General features: G+C 52.2%; 1 long non-coding RNA gene across 1 annotated transcript; it reads left to right on the forward strand.

The window, feature by feature from the left end:
- Positions 1–1,187: 1,187 nt before the first annotated feature.
- On the forward strand, positions 1,188–6,659 carry LOC148662266 (uncharacterized). The gene is made up of 2 exons (XR_015939706.1): positions 1,188–4,600; positions 6,570–6,659. It is a non-coding gene; the product is annotated as an uncharacterized LOC148662266 (long non-coding RNA).
- The last annotated feature ends 9,720 nt before the right edge of the window (positions 6,660–16,379 follow it).

The raw sequence follows: 16,379 nt of genomic DNA on the forward strand, positions 1-16,379 counted from the left end.
TTGTTTTACTTGTACAATCCCCATTCTGCTGATAGCGTGTCATTAATGTCTACAGCTCGCTTGTATTAAAATCGTTTTGTCGATCCTGTCGCTGTCTCCTGGCGGTCTGTGCGAAGTTGGATGAACCCCAATGTGTTGACACCCCAGTGTGTTTACACCCCGTGTCCCTCCGGTTTTTCAGAGTTTGTGCGCGTGTTTACGAAAAGAAGGTCGACATTTTCTCTCTCGTTCCAAGAACACCTGGACTTCACCCATTTCTTGTACAGCAACTACTGATGCTGCAGTAATTGGTGTGTGTGTGACCGTGCAGGTCGGCTCTTACAAACAAAAAATCTTGACGCCTTATACCCTTTTATCCTCTGGCTAATCTTGTTATTATTAATATAATCAATAAAAATCACATCACTGGTCAGGTGAGTATCTGAGCGTGGGTGAGCAGCAGATTCAGCAGGTGATAATGACACTGCCACGCGCACCAGGTGTTTATCTCAGGATAATTAACGATCCCAACTCTGGTGACGTCTCTGTATTCGATTATGACATCACCTCCAGTTGCTGCAGCGCGCAGTTACCGACTACACCTGAAATTCGAACGAATGAAAGTTTCTTTCAACTTGCAAAATTCAGAACCCATGAAACTGAAAAAAAAAATACATATCAATAAATACAAAAACACGCAAGGTATAACGCTTATAAACTGCACGCCAGGAGAAATAGGTCGGTGCAGAAATTGACATCCTCGATTACAGAACATTGAGCACAAAGATTAACGCCAGTAAGAAAACCCCCAAACATTTTTGCGTTTCGATAGTTCTCGTAATCATGTATTTATATACATTCTTAAAGGTCTTCAAATGCTGTGTAAACGTTTTGTGCAGCGTGTAAACAATTTACAATTAAACTATTTTCTTTTGAATTATGTTCTCAAGAACAATGTCAGTCAACCTGGAATTATTTTCAGATGTTAGTCTAGAATTTAACGCAGAAGAAACGATTTTAAAAACTACATTTAGACGGATGCCTTACTATTACTAACTCACACGGTGTTTTTTTATTTCAAGCGACTTGAAAAGTGTCACGAAGACAAGTCATCCCCACCTCCTGTTCTAGTTTATAAAGTGTATCTCAGCTGTTTGCCCTGTGGAATTAATGATTTTTTTACACTCACCTATCGGAAAACACTTCGTGTCAGAGCACGTGCCACTCGGCTCCCTCGCTCCCGTTCGTCAAGAGGACCCTGGCTCGTGTCCGCTCACGAGCTCGGGGGCCGGTCCGGGGGCTGCCGGGACGGTTCGGTCTGGCGCTGGCCGGACCCTGGACCGGTCAGCATCTGTTTCACCGCGGGGACCGTGTCAGAGTAACCCCCTACAGAAGAGGTCGGGTCCACTGCACTGTTAGGAACGGGCTGATTCTCTCGCTCGATAATTCAGTCTGACTACTCTGATGCTGAGCCCTGATTCTGAGACTCTGCACGGAGACAGAAACTTCGCCAGACGAACTAACGAACACGAAGCGAAGCCCGTGTTCAGGCGTCCGGCAGTGATGATGTTTATCTGCGACACCTGGGCTCGGAGCGTTTCTTGGCCCGGTGAGACGCCAGAGGCGCAGACACGCAGTCTTGTCGACTTTTCCAGACAGAATCCTCCTTTCTGTGAGAAAACCGCGGAATTAAGTTCATTGTCTTACCGGACCGCTCATCGCTCCTCCGCCCTGACAGGAGACGTTCAAACGCGCGGAAGTGACCGGCGCTCAGCGCGAGAGGAGCGGGACTCCAGGGCTCGGTGCCGGTGGCAGCTCGAGCTGTGTCTGTCGAGCTGTGTGCACGCGACGGCTCGAGATTCGAACCCTGATCCCTGCAGACACGTTCACTTCCCTAACGCAGTTTCGCGAACTGAGAACGACAGGAAACTTCAAACATAATTCCCAGACGTGTTTATCACCTATGGAATCCGATTCTTAATTGTTATTAGATGTATGGGATTATTACTATGATTATGATAGTGATGATGATGATGACGACGTTGATGATGGTGAAGAGGAGGAAGAAGAAGACCTTTAATTTATTTTTTGCTTCTTTCCAAACTCATAGACTCTGTATATAACGTCACAAAAAAGTACAATGAAAAGTAAAAAAATAGGAAAAATGAGACAGGAACGTAGAGGACCAGGCAGGTAGAACGCAGGGCAAGCCGGCTCGCGCAGGAGGCACGAGAGCAGCACGGTCTTTCGGACCCGGGGCTTTTAACGGGGAAAGGGTGGGCTCCCGACCGAGGCGCGAGGTGCCCGGCAGAATAGGCGGGTTGCGGATGTCAGCGCCAGCAAAATAATAATAATAATTATAATAATAATTATTATTATTATCTAATTTTGTTTTCACTTTATTTTCCTGCTGGGGGCTATGTTCCACAATGTTCTGAACATTCCACTGTGAGCTATAAATCAGATTCTGCTCGGGATTTCGTAAGTCTCTCCTTTAACTTTGCAGATAAAGTCTAAGCCTTTGTTTCCCATTAAACGTCTTTTCCCCGGGGACTCGTGACCGGACCGCAGGGAGACGAGGCACTGGTCGCCCAGGCCCGCGCCGACAGCTTCGTTTTAAGCAGAAATTTGAATAACTGATTCCCGGAATTCTGAAATTATGCAAAATAGGCCGAGGAAGTTTTTCGCGTCTATTTCTGTGTGTGAAACGCCGGCGGGTGACACGAGCTGGAAGGCCTCCGTGCTGCCCCAGCCTCAGATCACACAGGTCTGCCCCTCCGCGATATGATTCCGACTGCAGTCCTTTGCAACCATCTTTAATACACGCAGCGCCGGGGCCCCAGACAGCCCGAGACACCGAGCGCAAGCCGTCTGTCTGCGCTCAGCTTCCTGTCTGCGAAACCACTCACTGCGGTGATCCGGTGAAATTCTGACCACTGTCCTTCACACACACGGTCAGTCCCGACAGCTCTGCACGCCAGGGTCCGAGAAGGGCAGCCTGTCAGTGTGGGGGGTGTCTGGAGGAGCAAGCGGGGTCCCAGACCACGAGAACCCGCCGGTTAGTCGATCGGATCCGATCGGTGAAGCCGACAGATCGGCGGCTCGTGCGCGGGCGAGCCGGAGGAGTGAGGATCAGTGTGAACGAAAGAGGGCTTCTTTTCTTACCTGCACTGAGTTAACAAAGGTAACAAAAGTTTCAGTCACAACCGAAAACACGAGTGGAGGCTTTCAGTGACATGCTGGTGCTCGCGGTGCACTCGGACTGTACCTCCAGTGAGCTCTTGGACAACACGGTCATTTCACACAGTTAGTGAACTCGCTGAAATCGGACAAACTCTCTAGGGCTCTTGTCTGAAAGGGCCCACGTACAGACCTCATAGCTCTTAGGTGTATATATATAGTTTATTTAAGCACAGAAAAGGGGGAGGGTTTATTAAATCCCCGATTTCACTGCCTTTGCACGGCTGTTAAAAGGCTTTCCTCTTAGTAGGCCGGGATCCGGCCAGTGAGCGTGTTTCTGGTTCCTCTCGTCCGTGCCTCGGCTGACATCCCGAGATCCGTGTACAGAAGACCCTGAATGCAAACAGGCTGGGGGATAAACCGACTGCATCTCCTTTCTGCCCGGAGGATTTGCTTTTGTACTCCGGCGGCAGTGAAGAACCGAGAGAGAAAGAGAGAGATAGGAGACAGGCTTCCGTTTATGAGCAGGACTGTGAACATTATGTATTAGAGGCTGTGAGTGACACGTTATGACAAAAAGCTGTATTTTTCCAATATATACAAACTCCGCGTTTAATAACACAGCATCTCCAGCAGCCCCGCGCTCTGATGGTCGCCCCGGCAACCGCGATAAAGAAGCAGCCATTTTCCATATCTCCGCCAAAGTCTATTATATTCCGGGATTAGTTCTTTTTCCGGAAAGGTCACACACAAAGTCACGGAACCTGGAATATTCAACAGCACCCCTGTATGGATATATGCATGTATACCTTCTCATTTCTTTGTTAACGACCCTGCTTCCCCAGAAGAAAACATCGATATAACGAGTCTGGGTCCTTTTCCAAAGCTGTCAAACGCAATAAAGACCTTCACAAACACAAACACAGAGCCATGGAGTGTGTAATTATTTTAATGTCGGCATGGAGAAATGTATTATACCCTTTACATGATTATAGCCTATTAGGGATGAGTACCGCTCCGGCGGTTACAGCGCCAGGCGGCCGCCCGGCAGGCGCTATTCGCGGGCGGACACTGCCACCTGGCGGCCACGCTGCGCAGCGCTACCGCTGTGCCTGACCAGCCCCAGGGCGGCCCATCGGTACAGCGCGCGAATCTCCTCGAATTTTTTAATCTCTTTCTTGTTGATGCCATTGTTTATCCTTCCCTCTCCCTCTTGGCAGAGCTGCTGTAGAGGGGAGAGGAGACAGGAGCAGGAAGACAGGAGAGAAGCTCCCACTCTCTCCTTCTGCCCGGATCTCCGTCCCGCGGGCCTTTCGGGAGCAGCTGAGGGAAGGGATGCAGCAGGAGCACAGCTGTCCTGGTGAACACATTCAGGCACGGGCTGCGGCTGATCTTCGTCGCCGCGGGGTCACGAGGAGAGTCCGCACTCCGTCAGCTGCAGGTTTGTGTGCTGCCCTGAGGAGCGAGCTGGTGTCGACCCTCTCCTCCTTCCTCCTGCAGCCTCTGATGACAGGAGAGTGACACTGTGTCTCCTGTCGGTATTGTCTGTACAGTCAGAGTCTACCTCTCCTCTCTGTACAGCCTGTATCTTCTCTTTATAGTGACACTGTATCTCCTCTCTGTACAGGCAGCCTATACATTCCCATATAAAACTGCACTAAATGCTCCACTTCCTCTGGGGTTCAGAGTACAGCTGTCACTTTTTTAAAAACTTGCTTTTTAGTGAGAACAGAGTAAGTAATAATGGCAATAACAAAATAAACAGAAAGGAAAGCTTGAGTCATAACAGGCCTGGCTGTCCAGAGAGCTGCAGGCTTTCAGCTGGGCTAATGCACCGTGTTTGTTTTTGGAGCAGGACCAGGATTAGGACAGCAGCCACTGGGGAAGATGTCTAACACACTGACGGAGCGCCCCCAACACACACTGCTCTCATTATCTCCCATCTCCCTTCCCTGCTCCCTCTCTCCAGTCTTTCTCCCTTTCTCCTCCCTCTCCTGTCTCTCTTTCCCTCTCCAGGCTCTCGCTCTCCCGTCTTTTACTCCCGCCTCTCTCCCTCTCATGCCTTTCTCTCCTGTCTCTCTCTCCTATTTCTCTCTCCTGTCTCTCTCTCCTATTTCTCTCTCCTGTCTCTCTCCCTCTCTCATGCCTTTCTCTCCTGTCTCTCTCTCCTGTCTCTCTCCCTCTCTCATGCCTTTCTCTCCTGTCTCTCTCACCTTTCTCTCTCTTGTCTCTCTCTCCTGTTTCTCTCTCCTGTCTCTCTCCCTCTCTCATGCCTTTCTCTCCTGTCTCTCTCTCCAGTCTCTCTCCCTCTCCCCAGTCTCTCTCTCCAGTCTCTCTCTCCTGTCTCTCCCTCTCCCCAGTCTCTCTCTCCTGTCTTTCTCCCCAGTCTCTCTCTCCTGTCTCTCTCCCCAGTCTCTCTCTCCTGTCTCTCTCTCCAGTCTCTCTCCCCAGTCTCTCTCTCCAGTCTCTCTCTCCTGTCTCTCTCTCCAGTCTCTCTCTCCTGTCTCTCTCCCTCTCCCCATCTTCTCTCCCCAGTCTCTCTCTCCAGTCTCTCTCTCCAGTCTCTCTCTCCTGTCTCTCCCTCTCCCCAGTCTCTCTCCCCAGTCTCTCTCCCTCTCCCCAGTCTCTCTCTCCAGTCTCTCTCCCCAGTCTCTCTCCCCAGTCTCTCTCTCCTGTCTCTCTCTCCAGTCTCTCTCTCTCTCTCTCCCAGATCTCGCTGAGCTGGTCTGTCTTGTTCGTCCGGTGTTAAACAGTTCATATCCGGCCCCCAGGGCAGTCGGGGTCACAGGAGCTTAATGGATGGACGGCAGGGTAGGGGGGCAGGACCACAGCACCTCTCTGTGCCTCCCGACACGCTGTCAGTCACTCTGCTCTCCGAGAAATGTCCCGGGGTTAGAGAACTCCTCACGGGACTAGAGGAACGGGGTTAGAGTTTCCTAGCCTCTCCCTTCTCGGTTTCTTTTCATTTCTTTTCAATTCAGTTCTTCTTCTCTGCTTTTAACCGTTTCGCACTCTGTCTTCCGGTGAGACCAGAGGGACAGAAGAAGCTGGCAGCACAGGAGCCACGTCTGTACACAAAGAGTTGCAGGAGTGTGTGCTGGGCCTTGTTATTGCAGTAGCTTGAGCCCTGGATGAGAAAGCAGAGAGCAGAGAGCAGAGAGCAGAGAGCAGAGAGCAGATAGCAGAGAGCAGAGAGCAGACAGCAGAGAGCAAGCAGACAGATGCGAAGCTGTGTGTGGGGCTCTGGAGCCTCTGAGGGACGAGCTGTGAAAAGGGCTTGTTGAAGAGTCTCTGCACTGCGGTGCTTTGGCTGTCTTGCCTGTGAGTGACTCCTGTCTTGGTGCTGCCAGTACAGAAGCCCAGATGTAGCTGGTGTCTTACATGTCTCCCTGGGCCTCTGTGTCTTACAGTGCTGTCACTGCCGTTTCTCATGCTTTCACCATGATCCAGCACAGTCTGTGAACCCCTGTGAACTCCACTTATTACAGTCTTGAACCAGATTGGCTGAGACGTTTCAGGTCTGTTAAACACACCTCACTTGTTAAAGACTCAGAAGAAAGACAGCCAGCTGGTCCAGTAACTAATGAGGAGCACGCACTGGCCAGAGGAAGAGATCACGGAGAGATTCCTACTGACCAGAGCGAGATCCAGGAGAGATTCCTGTTGACCAGAGAGAAAGAGATCCAGGAGAGATTCCTACTTCCCAGAGAGAGAGAGAACTCCAGGAGAGATTCCTACTGCCCAGAGAGAGAGAGAACTCCAGGAAAGCTGGATGAGTCCTGATGTGTTCATTCTTTGAGCCACAGGGTGTTTCCAGTGGTCACTGTGATCTCAGCTTATTAAATGGAAGAATTACTTCATCAGATGCTGGTGTTTTTTTCCAGCCCATTAACAATGGAGGAGCTTGAGAGAGACCGAGAGCCTGCGGCACAGGGCTGGGCTGTTTCCGAAACTGTGGGAGCTGGAGAGCCCCAGCCCAGCTCCTGGGGAACTGGGGTGCTCTCTAGGGTTCGGTCCGCCTCAGGCCCCAGTTACTCCATGGAAGCACTTTCATCACGTTGCTTATTTAAAGTGCAAACCCGAGCTGCAGCCAGCGAGTGCTCTCCCCCGTGCTGCGCCACCGTGCCCGGCCCTCGCCGCCCCGCGGGTCTGTCCCCAGAGTGGCACGCCGTGCCAGCGCGCGGCACGGCTCCGCGCTCGCCGAGGGAGTGGGGGCTTCCTGTCAGGCCCACGCTGCCCGCACCCGCCAGCCGGACAGGAAGTGTGCTGGGGTCTGACAGGAAGCGCCTGCTGGGAGGGAGAGGTCAGGGAGAGCCTTCCTGTCAGAGCCTGCTGCTGGGGGTGTCTCCCATCCCCCACTCGCGCCCCAGCCTGACGCCCCCCGAGCCGAGAGAGACGCAGCCCCTGCCTCTCTCCCTGCATCCTTGCACCGGTCGGCTGGCGATGTTGCCATGGGAGTCTCCATGGCGACACGGACAGAGGGCTGCAGCGCCAGCAACGATGGGGGAGCAAATAATAGTGTCGCACAGGAAGCAGGTGCGCCCGGGAATGTTTCCTGACAGGCCGGGGACTCCTGGCAGCTCGCAGGGGCGGCGGGGGGGGGCTGTTTGTTTTTCTCGACGGCCCTCAAACACAGCTGGAGCCGAGATGCAGCTGTGTGCAGATGGGGGAGGGGCAGGGCTGTGTGGCCAGGGGTCCAGGGCTGCCCAGTCACGGCGATGGGCTGTCCTGGAGCCTGAGGCAGCGACCCCACCCCTGCGCTAGACTCGTCGATCGCTAGACAACTCGTGTGTCAGTGTGTGTCAGTGTGTTAGTGTGTAACAATGTGTGACTGTGTGACAGTGTGTGACAGTGTGTCATTGTGTGTTAGTCTGTTAGTGTGTGTTAGTGTGTGACTGTGTGTCAGTGTGTGTCAGTCTGTTAGTGTGTGTTAGTGTGTAACAATTTGTGACAATCTGTGACAATGTGTGACTGTGTGACAGTAGTAACAGTGTGTCATTGTGTGTCAGTCTGTTAGTGTGTAACAATGTGTGACAATGTGTGACTGTGTGTCAGTGTGTAACAGTGAGATTGATCTCTCTCTCTGTGTGCTCAGCCTGATCTCTCTCTGCATGTCTCTGGCGACAGTCTGTAAATCTCCCTTCTCCTCTGTGTGCAGCCCCTGCTCGTCATCAGGCAGGGAGTCCGCTCTGAGCTGGAGGCAGATTTATCACTATCAAAGACTTGTTGGTTTTGGTTGTCAGAAGCATTTTGAACCAAATGGCTTTGGTTTATCGGAGGGGAAGGTAACAAAGAAGCCAGCCAGATATTTCTGTATCTTAACTGGATCGTGCATCGTGCCTCCTCTTTTAAAATACAGCAGGCAGCGAAACTGCAGTAAGTAACCACAAGGCTTGCAGTGCTGTGCTGGCTGGATCCTACAAGTTGTTTTTTATTTGTGGACCTGTCACAAACTCTGTCATGGCTTTTCCACAGAAACACATGTTCATCTGTAAGGGAGAAGAGGCCATTGGTTCGTCATACTGGTGTGGTTGCTCAGCAGACTGAGCTCAGTGACTGGAGGGTTAGAACCAGACACCCACTCCTCTCTGTGTGGAGTGTCTCCAGTCTCAGGCCTGCAGGACCGTGCTCTTCAGTGGGATCGTCCTGTCCGTGTCTTTGAGGATTGTGAACACCTGTGTTTCCTAGTGTTCCCGGTACCTCTCACACTGAGGGAGACAAGTGAGAGACACTCTCCTTCCTCTCCCCCCCCTCCCCCTCTCTCGAGTGACAGAGTGTGTCCATCAGCACCAGCGCCTCCCTGTGTTTGAAGTGCAGCCCAGGCCTGACGTCTGTCACTGACCCCTCCAGCCACGGTCGGTCTGTCACCTCCCCCGCCCAGGCCTGCTGCAGGTGCGAGGACACAGGCCGAGCCATTGTCCTGCGTCTCTGTCTCCTGTCTCCGCGGCTCAGACACCTGCGCGCGGCGCTGGGGCTGCGGGGGCTGGGGGGGGAGGTCTTTAATCTCTGCGGCTGTCAGGGCGGACAGGGATGATCTTACTCAGACACAACCTCGCTGTGACACCGCAGAAACACTCACAGGGTTGCATTTATAATCCTGCTCAAAAAACAGATTTGTTCTTTTTTTCATGTGGGGGTGCTGTGCTCTGGGTGAGCTGTGTTCTGGGGGTACTGTGCTCTGGGAGTGCTGTGCTCTGGGGGTTCTCTGCTCTGGGGTTCTGTGCTCTGGGGGTTCTGTGGATGGAGACAGGCCACTATTCCTTTCGAATGTGTGTGCGTGTGCGTGACACAGCGTGGTCCCCATGCCTGTGTGTGTGTGTGCGTGACACAGAGTGGTCCCCATGCCTGTGTGTCCATGTGTGTGACACAGCGTGGTCCCCATGCCTGTATGTGTGTGTGCGTGACACAGCGTGGTCCCCATGCCTGTGTGTCCGTGTGTGTGACACAGCGTGGTCCCCATGCCTGTATGTGTGTGTGCGTGACACAGCGTGGTCCCCATGCCTGTGTGTGCGTGTGCGTGACACAGAGTGGTCCCCATGCCTGTGTGTGCGTGTGCGTGACACAGCGTGGTCCCCATGGCTGTGTGTGCGTGTGCGTGACACAGCGTGGTCCCCATGCCTGTGTGGAGAGCCCACCCATCATTCACTCCGCTTGGCGCCAGTGATTTCACTTCCTGTGTCGGCGCAGGGACCTTAAATCACTTCAGGCACTAATGAGGGAGGAGAGGAGAGGAAGCAGGGAGAAAGGAAAGAGGGAGCAGGGGAGAGGGAGGAGGGGGCTGCAAGAGAGAGGGGAGACAAAGGGAAAAAGAGTCCCCCTGTCACTCTCCATTCTCCCTCCTGCTCCACATCCTTCTCTCCTGCTCTTTTCATCCACAGAGCTCCTTCCTGTCTTTTCACTTTCTCTTGCTTACTTTACTGCCAGCTTCTCACTCATCTGTCAGCCCATCAGACTCAAGGCCTTTGCTTTGTTGAGCAGCGATCTTACTGCTGCTCTGCTCTACTACTGCACTGACCCCTTGTGGGGAGTCATAGGATTGCAGGTATAAAACTCTCAGTGCAATCTGTCTCGTTCCTGTGCTCAAGCATTGTGTGCAGCAGTGTGAGAGTGTGTCAGGCAGGAGTGTGCAGCAGGGTGAGAGTGTCAGACAGCAGTGTGCAGCAGGGTGAGAGTGTGTCAGACAGCAGTGTGCAGCAGGGTGAGAGTGTGTCAGGCAGGAGTGTGCAGCAGGGTGAGAGTGTGTCAGACAGCAGTGTGCAGTAGGGTGAGAGTGTGTCAGGCAGGAGTCTGCAGCAGGGTGAGAGTGTCAGGCAGGAGTGTGCAGCAGGGTGAGAGTGTGTCAGGCAGGAGTGTGCAGCAGGGTGAGAGTGTGTCAGGCAAAGAGTGTGCAGCAGGGCGAGAGTGTCAGACAGCAGTGTGCAGCAGGGTGAGAGTGTGACAGCAGTGTGCAGCAGTGTGAGAGTGTCTCAGACAGCAGTGTGCAGCAGGGTGAGAGTGTGACAGCAGTGTGCAGCAGGGTGAGAGTGTCTCAGACAGCAGTGTGCAGCAGAGTGAGTGTGTCAGGCAGGAGTGTGAAGCAGGGTGAGTGTGTGTCAGGCAGGAGTGTGCAGCAGGGTGAGAGTGTGTCAGGCAGGAGTGTGCAGCAGGGTGAGAGTGTCAGGCAGGAGTGTGCAGCAGGGTGAGAGTGTGTCAGACAGCAGTGTGCAGCAGGGTGAGAGTGTCTCAGACAGCAGTGTGCAGCAGGGTGAGAGTGTCTCAGACAGCAGTGTGCAGCAGGGTGAGAGTGTGTCAGACAGCAGTGTGCAGTAGGGTGAGAGTGTGTCAGACAGCAGTGTGCAGCAGTGTGAGAGTGTGTCAGACAGCAGTGTGCAGCAGGGTGAGTGTGTGTCAGGCAGGAGTGTGCAGCAGGGTGAGAGTGTGTCAGGCAAAGAGTGTGCAGCAGGGCGAGAGTGTCAGACAGCAGTGTGCAGCAGGGTGAGAGTGTGACAGGCAGGAGTGTGCAGCAGGGTGAGAGTGTGACAGCAGTGTGCAGCAGGGTGAGAGTGTGTCAGGCAGGAGTGTGCAGCAGGGTGAGAGTGTGTCAGGCAGGAGTGTGCAGCAGGGTGAGAGTGTGTCAGGCAGGAGTGTGCAGCAGGGTGAGAGTGTGTCAGGCAGCAGTGTGCAGCAGGGTGAGAGTGTGTCAGGCAGGAGTGTGCAGCAGGGTGAGAGTGTCAGGCTCAGTTGAGGATTAGGACAGAAAGACAGCTGCCCTCTCATAACTTGGCGCCCCTTTGATATGAGATTATCTGCCTCATCCACACTGCCCCTCCCCTCCTCCTGCTCTGCTCTTCCCTCGCTGGTCTCTGCTTTCCTGGGAAAGGTGAGGGCTGACAGTCAGGCGCAGGATTAGTCAGGAGCAGCCCACAGCTTGGAGCAGAGTTAACCCTTCACTGCCTCTGACGAGCTGATACCCGCAGGTGTCTGGGTTTGGAGATTTTAGGAGGATAAAGCCTTGTTCTGGCCCTGCACTGCTCTGATCTTCAGTTTTGTTCCCGGATTGCGACGCAGTGTTTTCCAGTGTAGGAGCTCGATGACAAACCAGGAGCTGATGGGTGTAGTGGGACTTACAATACTGGACTGAAGTGATCATTAACTCTTCGCTGCCTAGGAAGAGTCAGTAACCCAGCCTAGTCTGTGGGCATAGTTCTGTCAGTCTGAAGTCAGCTGTTATCCATCTGTTTTACTGGCAGCGAGATGCTTGTTCCCTGTAGAATATCTCTAGAGACAGTGTATCCAACACAATAACCACACCTTCTACACTGGACTGTTAATTAGATTTTGGTCAATCTTTCCAGTTCTGATTTTTGGGGAATCTAGATAAACTAACTCTTCCTGTCCTAGACAGAGACGTGGCAAAAGCAATCCTACTGAACTGAACTGGGATGAGTCAGTAATGATCAGAACAGCCCTCAGTAGGCCTCTGCTTTCCCAAAGGCTTGTAGGCTTATTTACAGTAATATCAGAAACAGAACCTTTAAGAAATTGGCAACACATCTGAGCACTGTTTGGAAAATGTAATTGTCATGCTGCTACAGACACAGCATAGTACTACTGCTCATAAAACTTTCTACACTTTCATTATTGAGCACGAAATAATACTCTCACTTCAGGACAGGCGACGTCCTGTTTTCCAATCTGGGTCTGGGGTGCTGTCTGTGTGGAGTTTGTATGTTCTCTCTGTGTTCACATGGGTCTCCACTGGGAGCGCCATTCCCTCAGACAATCCCAAAACATGCTTTAATTGGCTTCTGGGACAACTGGCCCTGGTGTGAGTGTGTGTGCTCTGCAATGCTCTGCAATGGACTGGCATCCCATTCAGGGTGTACCCCGCCTTGTGCCTGTTCATTGCTGTTCGAAAATGCCAACATCAAAGCAGATATGCACTGAATTGATTAACACAGTTTCATCAGTGCAATCTGATAAGACAGGACTGGGTGAACTGCCTCCAGAAATAGTTAAAGAACCTTAGACCTTTCTGGCTCAACTATTCACAAAGCATAGATGACATCACGAAATCATATGTAATTAGTGAGAGCGCCACAGTTTCTTTACTTTAACCTCGAAGAGCCAATCCTGCACAGACCTATTACCCTCTTAAACACAGACGTGAAGCCTCTTGAAACACGGGAGGTGCGTGTGTTGCCACCTCTTACCTCTTCCAGACAGTGTGAGGAGCAGTAGAACACCGAATATTAATATATAGAGGGTAGAGCAGAGTGTCAGTCTAGGCATGTTTTTATAAAACCGTATAAACACTAGAATGACCTCATTCTGGAACAAGGGGCACAATTTATTAAGGTCTATTGGGCTGGAAAAGCTGTCTCCCCAGTCTTAAATACAGAGGACTTTGAGGAGATCTGATACCAGTCTTCCTCCAGGACAGTGACAGAGTCGCCCAAGTGGACCCTTCCAGACCGAACAGAGAAACACAGACCGGAGGAAACTATTCAAGCATTGAAAATGGGAGAACAGAGGACACGTCTTTACACAAAGGGTGGTGGGAGTGTGGAACAAGCTACCTCGCCATGCTGTTGAAGCCGATACTCTGGTTTCTTTCAAGAAGCAGCTGGGGAAGATCCTGGGAGCACTGAGCTACAAACTGTTGTAATCAACAGGCCAGAGGGGCAGAACAGCTCCTCTCGCCTGTAATGGGTCTTTTTGTCTTGTGTTCTAGTGTATTCTACAGCTCAGACTCGTTTTCCACTTTAGCACAGCGTGTGAAAGCATATGGAAATGATCAATTGTTTGAACCTGAAAGCTGAATCCCGAAGTTGCCCTGGGAAGTTCTGCTGAGCGGGAGGGCTTGTGCCCAGTGGTGGCTCTCCCTGGCACCAGGTGATTAATGAGTGTGCCCAGCACAGGGGTCTGCGTGAGGGAGACTATTCACTGACAGTGACTGGGCTATCACCGCCCTGTCACCAGCGCGCGGACACACATGCCGAGCAGACAGGAGGCTGACTGCTGCTGGAGCTGTAATTAATCACCCTGTTTTCATTTCTCCTGAAGACTGGAAAGGGATGAAGCAACATGCAGTTCTCCTGTGAGTTCCTCTCTCAGGCCTCCATCAGTGAGAGAGAGCACTGGGAGTCCATCACTCTCATCCTCCAGCTTCACAGCGTCGAGAGAAACTCTGCCTGACTCTCCCAGAACTTCTGATTATCACCCAGAGAGTGCGCGTGTGTCTTTGTGTGCCTGCAGTGTGAGTGTGTGTGTCTTTGTGTGCCTGCTGTGTGAGTCTTTGTGTGCCTGCAGTGTGAGTGCGTGTGTTTTTGTGTGCCTGCAGTGTGAGTGTGCGTGTTTTTGTGTGCCTGCAGTGTGAGTATGTGAATCTTTGTGGTTCTGCCGTGTGTGTGTGCGTGTGTCTTTGTGTGCCTGCAGTGTGAGTATGTGTGCCTGCAGTGTGAGTATGTGTGTCTTTGTGTGCCTGCTGTGTGAGTCTTTGTGTGCCTGCAGTGTGCGTGCGTGTGTTTTTGTGTGCCTGCAGTGTGAGTGTGTGAATCTTTGTGGTTCTGCCGTGTGTGTGTGCGTGTGTCTTTGTGTGCCTGCAGTGTGAGTGTGTGAATCTTTGTGGTTCTGCCGTGAGTGTGTGAGTGTGTGTGTGCGTGGACTGCCTGGTGTGTCACCTGTAGCCTCAGTGTCTGTGAAAGTCTCCTACTCAAGCACAGGCCCTCCAGTCCAGGAGACACTGGATGTGAGCCTGCAGCTCTGGGATTTGGAGAGGAGACGCTCTTTGAAAAGGGCAGCTCATTTTAACCTTCAAGCCTGACCCCTCTACCCCAAACTAAGAAGATCTACCACTGTTCAAAAACAAGCGCACCCCCACCTCTCTCTCTCCATCGCAGGCAGTCAGTGTGCTTTTTGCCTCACAGCTTTACCACATCAGGATACAAGGCTTTTCACGAATTCCGGTTTAAACGGAATTTTGCACAGCTCTGGTCAACCGCAGGCCTGGTATATTTAGCAGAGGCATCCCATAGATCACTGCAGCCTGGCACTGAGCAGGGGGCTCCCCCCGGGGTCCTAACGGACTCCTGCCCCCGCGCCCTGGCTGTGTGTGCGCAGGCCTGCGGAGGCGTGTCTGAGCGGAGACACCGGGCTGGGGAACAGGGCGCAGACGGGCAGGGGACCTGGTGTCAGCGGGCAAGTCTGGAGACAGGGAGTCTGGCTGAGAGTCACAGATTTCCAGAACAAATCAAGACACAGGGACAAACTCACACACACAGAGCACCCCCCACACAGAACCCCCTCACACACACAGAGCACCCCCCACACAGAACCCCCTCACACACACAGAGCACCCCCCACACAGAACCCCCCCTACACACAGAACCCCACAAACACACAGAGAACCCCTAATATACGCACAGAACCCCTCACACACACACACAGAGCACCCCTCACACAGAATCTCACACACACACAGAACCCCCCCTCACAAACACAGAGAACCCCTAATACACAGAACCCCCTCACACACACAGAGAGAACCCCTAAATCACACACAGAGCACCCCCACACACACAGAGAACCCCTAATATACGCACAGAACCCCTCACACACACACAGAGCACCCCTCACAGAATCTCACACACACACAGAACCCCCCCTCACAAACACAGAGAACCCCTAATACACAGAGCACCCCCCACAAACAGAACCCCCTCACACACACAGAGAGAACCCCTAAATCACACACAGAGCACCCCCACACACACAGAGAACCCCTAATATACACACAGAACCCCATCACACACACACACACAGAACCCCTCACACATACACAGTGCACCCCCACACAGAACCCCTCCACACTTATACCATTTGTGTTGTATACTTCTGAGACCTTCCTCCCACTGTCTCCCACTGACTCCCACTGAGACCCAATTCAATTTAATTTCAAGGTGCTTTATTAGCATGGCTGATGTGTACAATCAGTGTTGCCAAAGCAAATAAAACAAAAAATAAAAATAAAATAAAATCTACAGACATTCACAACAGAGACATATCATAAAACATATACATATACTGTAAACATATTGAGCATATTGGGAGACAGACTCACTGTTCCTCAGGCTGGGACAGGAGATCACATACTGGGCTGCCAGTTCAGCTGAGTTCCCTCCTCCCTCTCCCAGTAGGATTGGGACCCGTTGTGATTCTGACAGGTGTGGGAACTCTGGGATTAGATATCTGAATTTAGGTGCTCGCTTCGGCAGCACATATACTAAATACACTGACTCCCACTGACTCCCCCTGACTCTCTCTGACTCCCTCTGACTCCCCCGACTCCCCCTGACTCCCTCTGACTCCAAACGTGAAAGAAAGGTTAGTGAAGTGATAAAAAGGTTATTCTTGTTTTTGGGGGTGTCTCCATGTCGTCTGTGCGAGGGTCCCTGTCTCTGTAGAGCCCCACAGTGTAAGTAATACATAATCACAGCCTCTCCTGCACACAGATCCTGATGCATCTCGAGCATCTAGAGACAAGCTCATTGTTTTAACGTTCAGCGTCCTTTCGGTCCGGACACAGGCACTCACCTGACTCAGTGCTGGGGGTCAGAGCTGCTGTGCTCTTGTGCAAGAGTGCACCCCAGTGGTGCACAGTGACGTGACAGGTGCTGATGAGAGTGAGCCTGCACACAGACACATGTTGTGGCTTAGCAATGCTGGCTTCAGAGAGGAAA

The sequence above is a fragment of the Lepisosteus platostomus genome, chromosome 6, assembly GCF_059453375.1.
Source record: "Lepisosteus platostomus isolate fLepPlt1 chromosome 6, fLepPlt1.hap1, whole genome shotgun sequence".
NCBI classification, from domain to species: domain Eukaryota; kingdom Metazoa; phylum Chordata; class Actinopteri; order Semionotiformes; family Lepisosteidae; genus Lepisosteus; species Lepisosteus platostomus.